The 8,023-nt window shown below is 47.9% G+C and overlaps 5 non-coding genes across 5 annotated transcripts; all 5 read right to left on the bottom strand.

Annotated features, from left to right (window-relative positions):
* Positions 1–724: 724 nt before the first annotated feature.
* Positions 725–797, bottom strand: TRNAN-GUU (transfer RNA asparagine (anticodon GUU)). Its single transcript has one exon. It is a non-coding gene; the product is annotated as a tRNA-Asn (tRNA).
* Positions 798–2,338: 1,541 nt separating this feature from the next.
* TRNAN-GUU (transfer RNA asparagine (anticodon GUU)) lies at positions 2,339–2,411 on the bottom strand. The gene has a single exon. It is a non-coding gene; the product is annotated as a tRNA-Asn (tRNA).
* Positions 2,412–3,072: 661 nt separating this feature from the next.
* On the bottom strand, positions 3,073–3,145 carry TRNAN-GUU (transfer RNA asparagine (anticodon GUU)). Its single transcript has one exon. It is a non-coding gene; the product is annotated as a tRNA-Asn (tRNA).
* Positions 3,146–3,366: 221 nt separating this feature from the next.
* Positions 3,367–3,439, bottom strand: TRNAN-GUU (transfer RNA asparagine (anticodon GUU)). Its single transcript has one exon. It is a non-coding gene; the product is annotated as a tRNA-Asn (tRNA).
* Positions 3,440–5,274: 1,835 nt separating this feature from the next.
* On the bottom strand, positions 5,275–5,347 carry TRNAN-GUU (transfer RNA asparagine (anticodon GUU)). Its single transcript has one exon. It is a non-coding gene; the product is annotated as a tRNA-Asn (tRNA).
* Positions 5,348–8,023: the final 2,676 nt, after the last annotated feature.

The raw sequence follows: 8,023 nt of genomic DNA, 5'->3' as shown, positions 1-8,023 counted from the left end.
ATGGGCTCGAACCCCAACCTTTCGGTTAACAGCCGAACGCGCTAACCATTGCGCCACGGAAGCCCAAAAATTAAATGGTCGTCGGGTATTGTGGAAACACTTTGGCTTTTTGCGTTACATGTGAGAGCTCACAACACCGCTCCCGGGTGGGCTCGAACCACCAACCTTTCGGTTAACAGCCGAACGCGCTAACCATTGCACCACGGAAACCCAAAGATTAAATGTTCGTCAGGTATTGTGGAAAAACTTTGGATTTTTACGTTACATGTGAGATCTCACAACACCGCTCCCGGGTGGGCTCGAACCACCAACCTTTCGGTTAACAGTTGAACGCTCTAACCATTGCGCCACGGAAGCCCAAAAATTAAATGTTCGTCAGTTATTTTTAAAAAACTCTGAATTTTACGTTACATCTAAGACCTCACAACACCGCTCCCGGATGGGCTCGAACCACCAACCTTTCGGTTAACAGCCGATCGCGCTAACCATTGCGCCACGGAAGCCCAAAAATGAAATGTTCGTCAGGTATTGTGGAAAAACTTTGGATTTTTAGGTTACATGTGAGATTTCACAACACCGCTCCCGGGTGGGCTCGAACCACCAACCTTTCGGTTAACAGCCGAACGCGCTAACCATTGCGCCACGGAAACCCAAAGATTAAATGTTCGTCAGGTATTGTGGAAAAACTTTGGATTTTTACGTTACATGTGAGATCTCACAACACCGCTCCCGGGTGGGCTCGAACCACCAACCTTTCGGTTAACAGCCGAACGCGCTAACCATTGCGCCACGGAAGCCCAAAAATTAAATGTTCGTCAGTTATTTTTAAAAAACTCTGAATTTTACGTTACATCTAAGACCTCACAACACCGCTCCCGGATGGGCTCGAACCACCAACCTTTCGGTTAACAGCCGAACGCGCTAACCATTGCTTCACGGAAGCCCAAAAATTAAATGTTCGTCAGGTATTATGGAAAAACTTTGACTTTTTACGTCACATCTGAGGCCTCACAACACCGCTCACGGATGGGCTCGAACCACCAACCTTTCGGTTAACAGCCGAACGCGCTAACCATTGCGCCACGGAAGCCCAAAAATTGAATGGTCGTCGGGTATTGTGGAAACACTTTGGCATTTTACGTTACATGTGAGAGCTCACAACACCGCTCCCGGGTGGGCTCGAACCACCAACCTTTCGGTTAACAGCTGAACGCTCTAACCATTGCGCCACGGAAGCCCAAAAATTAAATGTTCGTCAGTTATTTTTAAAAAACTCTGAATTTTACGTTACATCTAAGACCTCACAACACCGCTCCCGGATGGGCTCGAACCACCAACCTTTCGGTTAACAGCCGAACGCGCTAACCATTGCGCCACGGAAGCCCAAAAATTAAATGTTCGTCAGGTATTGTGGAAAAACCTTGGATTTTTAGGTTACATGTGAGATTTCACAACACCGCTCCCGGGTGGGCTCGAACCACCAACCTTTCGGTTAACAGCCGAACGCGCTAACCATTGCTTCACGGAAGCCCAAAAATTAAATGTTCGTCAGGTATTGTGGAAAAACTTTGACTTTTTACGTCACATCTGAGACCTCACAACACCGCTCACGGATGGGCTCGAACCCCAACCTTTCGGTTAACAGCCGAACGCGCTAACCATTGCGCCACGGAAGCCCAAAAATTAAATGGTCGTCGGGTATTGTGGAAACACTTTGGCTTTTTGCGTTACATGTGAGAGCTCACAACACCGCTCCCGGGTGGGCTCTAACCACCAACCTTTCGGTTAACAGCCGAACGCGCTAACCATTGCACCACGGAAACCCAAAGATTAAATGTTCGTCAAGGTATTGTGGAAAAACTTTGGATTTTTACGTTACATGTGAGATCTCACAACACCGCTCCCGGGTGGGCTCGAACCACCAACCTTTCGGTTAACAGTTGAACGCTCTAACCATTGCGCCACGGAAGCCCAAAAATTAAATGTTCGTCAGTTATTTTTAAAAAACTCTGAATTTTACGTTACATCTAAGACCTCACAACACCGCTCCCGGATGGGCTCGAACCACCAACCTTTCGGTTAACAGCCGATCGCGCTAACCATTGCGCCACGGAAGCCCAAAAATGAAATGTTCGTCAGGTATTGTGGAAAAACTTTGGATTTTTAGGTTACATGTGAGATTTCACAACACCGCTCCCGGGTGGGCTCGAACCACCAACCTTTCGGTTAACAGCCGAACGCGCTAACCATTGCGCCACGGAAACCCAAAGATTAAATGTTCGTCAGGTATTGTGGAAAAACTTTGGATTTTTACGTTACATGTGAGATCTCACAACACCGCTCCCGGGTGGGCTCGAACCACCAACCTTTCGGTTAACAGCCGAACGCGCTAACCATTGCGCCACGGAAGCCCAAAAATTAAATGTTCGTCAGTTATTTTTAAAAAACTCTGAATTTTACGTTACATCTAAGACCTCACAACACCGCTCCCGGATGGGCTCGAACCACCAACCTTTCGGTTAACAGCCGAACGCGCTAACCATTGCTTCACGGAAGCCCAAAAATTAAATGTTCGTCAGGTATTATGGAAAAACTTTGACTTTTTACGTCACATCTGAGGCCTCACAACACCGCTCACGGATGGGCTCGAACCACCAACCTTTCGGTTAACAGCCGAACGCGCTAACCATTGCGCCACGGAAGCCCAAAAATTGAATGGTCGTCGGGTATTGTGGAAACACTTTGGCATTTTACGTTACATGTGAGAGCTCACAACACCGCTCCCGGGTGGGCTCGAACCACCAACCTTTCGGTTAACAGCCGAACGCGCTAACCATTGCGCCACGGAAACCCAAAGATTAAATGTTCGTCAGGCATTGTGGAAAAACTTTGGATTTTTACGTCACATCTGAGACCTCACAACACCGCTCACGGATGGGCTCGAACCACCAACCTTTCGGTTAACAGCCGAACGCTCTAACCATTGCGCCACGGAAGCCCAAAAATTAAATGGTCGTCGGGTATTGTGGAAACACTTTGGCTTTTTACGTTACATGTGAGAGCTCACAACACCGCTCCCGGGTGGGCTCGAACCACCAACCTTTCGGTTAACAGCCGAACGCGCTAACCATTGCGCCACGGAAGCCCAAAAATGAAATGTTCGTCAGGTATTGTGGAAAAACTTTGGATTTTTAGGTTACATGTGAGATTTCACAACACCGCTCCCGGGTGGGCTCGAACCACCAACCTTTCGGTTAACAGCCGAACGCGCTAACCATTGCGCCACGGAAACCCAAAGATTAAATGTTCGTCAGGTATTGTGGAAAAACTTTGGATTTTTACGTTACATGTGAGATCTCACAACACCGCTCCCGGGTGGGCTCGAACCACCAACCTTTCGGTTAACAGCCGAACGCGCTAACCATTGCGCCACGGAAGCCCAAAAATTAAATGTTCGTCAGTTATTTTTAAAAAACTCTGAATTTTACGTTACATCTAAGACCTCACAACACCGCTCCCGGATGGGCTCGAACCACCAACCTTTCGGTTAACAGCCGAACGCGCTAACCATTGCTTCACGGAAGCCCAAAAATTAAATGTTCGTCAGGTATTATGGAAAAACTTTGACTTTTTACGTCACATCTGAGGCCTCACAACACCGCTCACGGATGGGCTCGAACCACCAACCTTTCGGTTAACAGCCGAACGCGCTAACCATTGCGCCACGGAAGCCCAAAAATTGAATGGTCGTCGGGTATTGTGGAAACACTTTGGCATTTTACGTTACATGTGAGAGCTCACAACACCGCTCCTGGGTGGGCTCGAACCACCAACCTTTCGGTTAACAGCCGAACGCGCTAACCATTGCGCCACGGAAACCCAAAGATTAAATGTTCGTCAGGCATTGTGGAAAAACTTTGGATTTTTACGTCACATCTGAGACCTCACAACACCGCTCACGGATGGGCTCGAACCACCAACCTTTCGGTTAACAGCCGAACGCTCTAACCATTGCGCCACGGAAGCCCAAAAATTAAATGGTCGTCGGGTATTGTAGAAACACTTTGGCTTTTTACGTTACATGTGAGAGCTCACAACACCGCTCCCGGGTGGGCTCGAACCACCAACCTTTCGGTTAACAGCCGAACGCGCTAACCATTGCGCCACAGAAGCCCAAAGATTAAATGTTCGTCAGGTATTGTGGAAAAACTTTGACTTTTTACGTCACATCTGAGACTTCACAACACCGCTCCCGGATGGGCTCGAACCACAAACCTTTTGAATAACAGCTGAACGCTCTAACCATTGCGCCACGGAAGCCCAAAAATTAAATGTTCGTCAGTTATTTTTAAAAAACTCAGAATTTTACGTTACATCTAAGACCTCACAACACCGCTCCCGGATGGGCTCGAACCACCAACCTTTCGGTTAACAGCCGAACGCGCTAACCATTGCGCCACGGAAGCCCAAAAATTAAATGTTCGTCAGGTATTGTGGAAAAACTTTGGATTTTAAGGTTACATGTGAGATTTCACAACACCGCTCCCGGGTGGGCTCGAACCACCAACCTTTCGGTTAACAGCCGAACGCGCGAACCATTGCTTCACGGAAGCCCAAAAATTAAATGTTCGTCAGTTATTGTGGAAAAACTTTGACTTTTCACGTCAAATCTGAGACCTCAAAACACCGCTCACGGATGGGCTCGAACCACCAACCTTTCGGTTAACAGCCGAACGCGCTAACCATTGCGCCACGGAAGCCCAAAAATTAAATGGTCGTCGGGTATTGTGGAAACACTTTGGCTTTTTACGTTACATGTGAGAGATCACAACACCGCTCCCGGGTGGGCTCGAACCACCAACCTTTCGGTTAACAGCCGAACGCTCTAACCATTGCGCCACGGAAGCCCAAAAATTAAATGTTCGTCAGTTATTTTTAAAAAACTCTGAATTTTACGTTACATCTAAGACCTCACAACACCGCTCCCGGATGGTCTCGAACCACCAACCTTTCGGTTAACAGCCGATCGCGCTAACCATTGCGCCACGGAAGCCCAAATATGAAATGTTCGTCAGGTATTGTGGAAAAACTTTGGATTTTTAGGTTACATGTGAGATTTCACAACACCGCTCCCGGGTGGGCTCGAACCACCAACCTTTCGGTTAACAGCCGAACGCGCTAACCATTGCGCCACGGAAACCCAAAGATTAAATGTTCGTCAGGTATTGTGGAAAAACTTTGGATTTTTACGTTACATGTGAGATCTCACAACACCGCTCCCGGGTGGGCTCGAACCACCAACCTTTCGGTTAACAGCCGAACGCGCTAACCATTGCGCCACGGAAGCCCAAAAATTAAATGTTCGTCAGTTATTTTTCAAAAACTCTGAATTTTACGTTACATCTAAGACCTCACAACACCGCTCCCGGATGGGCTCGAACCACCAACCTTTCGGTTAACAGCCGAACGCGCTAACCATTGCTTCACGGAAGCCCAAAAATTAAATGTTCGTCAGGTATTGTGGAAAAACTTTGACTTTTTACGTCACATCTGAGACCTCACAACACCGCTCACGGATGGGCTCGAACCACCAACCTTTCGGTTAACAGCCGAACGCGCTAACCATTGCGCCACGGAAGCCCAAAAATTAAATGGTCGTCGGGTATTGTGGAAACACTTTGACTTTTTACGTTACATGTGAGAGCTCACAACACCGCTCCCGGGTGGGCTCGAACCACCAACCTTTCGGTTAACAGCCGAACGCGCTAACCATGGCGCCACGGAAGCAAAAAATTAAATGTTCGTCAGGCATTGTGGAAAAACTTTGACTTTTTACGTCACATCTGAGACCTCACAACACCGCTCACGGATGGGCTCGAACCACCAACCTTTCGGTTAACAGCCGAACGCTCTAACCATTGCGCCACGGAAGCCCAAAAATTGAATGGTCGTCGGGTATTGTGGAAACACTTTGGCATTTTACGTTACATGTGAGAGCTCACAACACCGCTCCCGGGTGGGCTCGAACCACCAACCTTTCGGTTAACAGCCGAACGCGCTAACCATTGCGCCACGGAAACCCAAAGATTAAATGTTCGTCAGGCATTGTGGAAAAACTTTGGATTTTTACGTCACATCTGAGACCTCACAACACCGCTCACGGATGGGCTCGAACCACCAACCTTTCGGTTAACAGCCGAACGCTCTAACCATTGCGCCACGGAAGCCCAAAAATTAAATGTTCGTCAGGTATTGTGGAAAAACTTTGGATTTTTACGTTACATGTGAGACCTCACAACACCGCTCCCGGGTGGGCTCGAAGTGACGTAAAATGTCAAAACGTTTCCACAATACGTGACAACCATTTAATTTCTGAGCTTCCGTGGCTCAATGGTTAGCGCGTTCAGCTGGTAACCAATAGGTTTGTGGTTCGAGCCCACCCGGGAGCGGTGTTGTGGGATCTCAAATGTAACGTAAAAAGCCAAAGTTTTTCCACAATACCTGACCACCATTTAATTTTTGGGCTTCCGTGGCGCAATGGTTAGCGCGTTCGGCTGTTAACCGAAAAGTTGGTGGTTCGAGCCCATCCGGGAGCGGTGTTGTGAGGTCTCAGATGTGACGTAAAATGTCAAAACTTTTCCACAATACGTGAGAACCATTTAATTTCTGAGCTTCCTTGGCTCAATGGTTAGCGCGTTCGGCTGTTCACCAATAGGTTTGTGGTTCGAGCCCACCCGGGAGCGGTGTTGTGGTATCTCAAATGTAATGTAAAAAGCCAAAGTTTTTCCACAATTCCTGACGACCATATAATTGTTGGGCTTCCGTGGCGCAATGGTTAGCGCCGTCGGCTGTTAACCGAAAGGTTGGTGGTTCGAGCCCATCCGGGAGCGGTGATGTGAGGTCTTAGATGTAACGTAAAATTCAGAGTTTTTCCACAATAACTGACGAACATTTAATTTTTGGGCCTCCGTGGCGCAATGGTTAGCGCGTTCAGCTGTTATTCAAAAGGTTTGTGGTTCAAGCCCATCCGGGAGCGGTGTTGTGAGTTCTCAGATGTGACGTAAAAAGCCAAAGTTTTTCCACAATACCTGACGACCATTTAATTTTTGGGCTTCCGTGTCGCAATGGTTAGCGCGTTCGGCTGTTAACCGAAAGGTTGCTGGTTCGAGCCCACCCGAGAGCGGTGTTGTGAGGTCTCAGATGTGACATACCAAGTCAGTTTTTCAACAATACCTGACGACCATTTAATTTTTGGGCTTCCGTGGCGCAATGGTTAGCGCGTTCAGCTGTTAACCAATAGGTTTGTGGTTCGAGCCCAACCGGGAGCGGTGTTGTGGGATCTCAAATGTAACGTAAAAAGCCAAAGTTTTTCCACAATACCTGACGACCATTTAATTTTTGGGCTTCCGTGGCGCAATGGTTAGCGCGTAAAGCTGTTAACCGAAAGGTTGGTGGTTCGAGCCCACCCGGGAGCGGTGTTGTAAGATCTCAAATGTAACGTAAAAACCCAAAGTTTTTCCACAATACCTGACGACCATTTAATTTTTGGGCTTCCGTGGCCCAATGGTTAGCGCGTTCGGCTGTTGACCGAAAGGTTGGTGGTTCGAGCCCATCCGTGAGCGTTGTTGTGAGGTCTCAGATGTGATGTAAAAAGTCAAAGTTTTTCCACAATACCTGACGAACATTTAATTTTTGGGCTTCCGTGGCGTAATGGTTAGCGCGTTTGGCTGTTAACCGAAAGGTTGGTGGTTCGAGCCCATCCGTGAGCGGTGTTGTGAGGTCTCAGATGTGACGTAAAATGTCAAAACTTTTCCACAATACGTGACAACCATTTAATTTCTGAGCTTCCGTGGCTCAATGGTTAGCGCGTTCAGCTGGTAAACAATAGGTTTGTGGTTCGAGCCCACCCGGGAGCGGTGTTGTGGGATCTCAAATGTAACGTAAAAAGCCAAACTTTTTCCACAATACCTGACCACCATTTAATTTTTGGGCTTCCGTGGCGCAATGGTTAGCGCGTTCGGCT

This window comes from Phalangium opilio, unplaced genomic scaffold (genome assembly GCF_054372755.1).
Source record: "Phalangium opilio isolate 3A_F unplaced genomic scaffold, DU_Popi_V2 ptg000352l_1, whole genome shotgun sequence".
NCBI classification, from domain to species: Eukaryota; Metazoa; Arthropoda; class Arachnida; order Opiliones; family Phalangiidae; genus Phalangium; species Phalangium opilio.
Note: the sequence above shows the minus strand (reverse complement) of the source record. Positions and strands in the feature narration are given on the sequence as shown.